This window comes from Sinocyclocheilus grahami, unplaced genomic scaffold, assembly GCF_001515645.1.
Source record: "Sinocyclocheilus grahami isolate Dianchi unplaced genomic scaffold, SAMN03320097.WGS_v1.1 scaffold3541.1, whole genome shotgun sequence".
Taxonomy (NCBI): Eukaryota; Metazoa; Chordata; class Actinopteri; order Cypriniformes; family Cyprinidae; genus Sinocyclocheilus; species Sinocyclocheilus grahami.
The window spans coordinates 1-1,380 of record NW_015508653.1 but is presented as its reverse complement, the minus strand read 5'-3'; the positions used below and the strand labels follow the sequence as shown (position 1 = coordinate 1,380).

General features: G+C 32.6%; 1 long non-coding RNA gene across 1 annotated transcript; it reads left to right on the top strand.

Moving 5' to 3' along the window:
- The first annotated feature begins 913 nt into the window (after window positions 1-913).
- Window positions 914-1,375, top strand: LOC107576342 (uncharacterized). Its single transcript, XR_001608037.1, has 3 exons — window positions 914-995; window positions 1,115-1,188; window positions 1,297-1,375. It is a non-coding gene; the product is annotated as an uncharacterized lncRNA (long non-coding RNA).
- The last annotated feature ends 5 nt before the right edge of the window (window positions 1,376-1,380 follow it).

The following is a 1,380-nucleotide window of genomic DNA, read 5'->3' as shown; positions in this document are numbered from 1 at the left end:
TTTTAGGTAGGAGTGGTTGACTTAACTTTTATAAAGAATATCTCTTTGGATTTGAGACTTTAGTCTTTGCAACTTTACAGATCTTCTTTATGCACCAAGAGCTTGTAACACTCCAAAGAGAAAGGAAAAATTTAAATAGCATCATATGACCCCTTTAAATCAGAGCAGAAAGTCTTAAAATCAAGAAGTTATGGCATTAAATGTTGCATGCACTGCAAAAAATGGCCATTCTCCTCAGTATTTTGAAATTTTTTACATCAAGATACATTTGCTTGAGATGCAGAATGAAGAAATAAAGTCTTGTTTTCTGAGAAATTGGACAAAATGAAGTGAGTTTATGTTTAAAACAAGAACAAATATCTGTCAATTGGGAATAAAACCTTGTTTCCCTTGGAATTAAGTTGGTTTTTCTGAGCCCATTGGCAGATATTTGTTCTTTTTTAATCAGAAACGCACTTTATTTTGATCAATTTCACTGAAAACTTAAGTTAATGTTTTTCGATTTAAGAATTTTTAGACATTTGCTCTGGAAAACAAGACAAAAATACAGATTAAGAGCGTCAGTTGTTTGCAGTGTGATCAGAAGGTACATTAAAAGCTACTTCTATATTCTAATGACACCTATTCAAACCATAAGCTTTTTTTTTTTGTAAAATTAACTAAAAAGTGATGGAGATTGGTTGGAAGTTGTATTTTAATCTTTGAAGTGTTGCTAATACAATTGTGTTGCCTAAAGTTTCTTTACTTGGTGTTAAAAAGGTGTACATTTATCTTCATAAAACCTGCAGAAACCCTATGTACTTCCATAAGATAATAATACCAAAATGGTAAATATTTTGAAAAATAACAGAGTAGTTCTTTGTCAAACAGACATGATAAATGACTTTGTGTGTAATGTGTGGTTACGTTTCTCAGATAATTGAGAAGAACGCTGGTCACAGTCGCAGTAGAGTTTTCAGAGAGGTGGAGACGCTTTACCAGTGTCAAGGAAATAAGTATGATCCTATTCCACAGTACTCATTATACTTAACTTAATTTCAGAATTTACTGTAATTGATTGTAGTTCGTACTATACATAACTGCTCAACTGCATACATTGTGTGTTTCTCTATAGGAACATTCTGGAGCTCATTCAGTTTTTTGAAGATGACTGCTGTTTTCATCTGGTGTTTGAGAAGTTGCTTGGAGGTACTGTACAGTTGTATAATAAATTATATCTACTGTATTATGGTAAAATACAGATGCATTCTCATTCTCAGTTATTTGTTTCTGAATAGTTTTCTCTTTCCCTCTAAGGTTCCATTTTAACACACATCCAGAGTCGAAAGTACTTTGATGAGAGAGAGGCAAGTCATGTAGTCAGGGATATAGCACATGCAC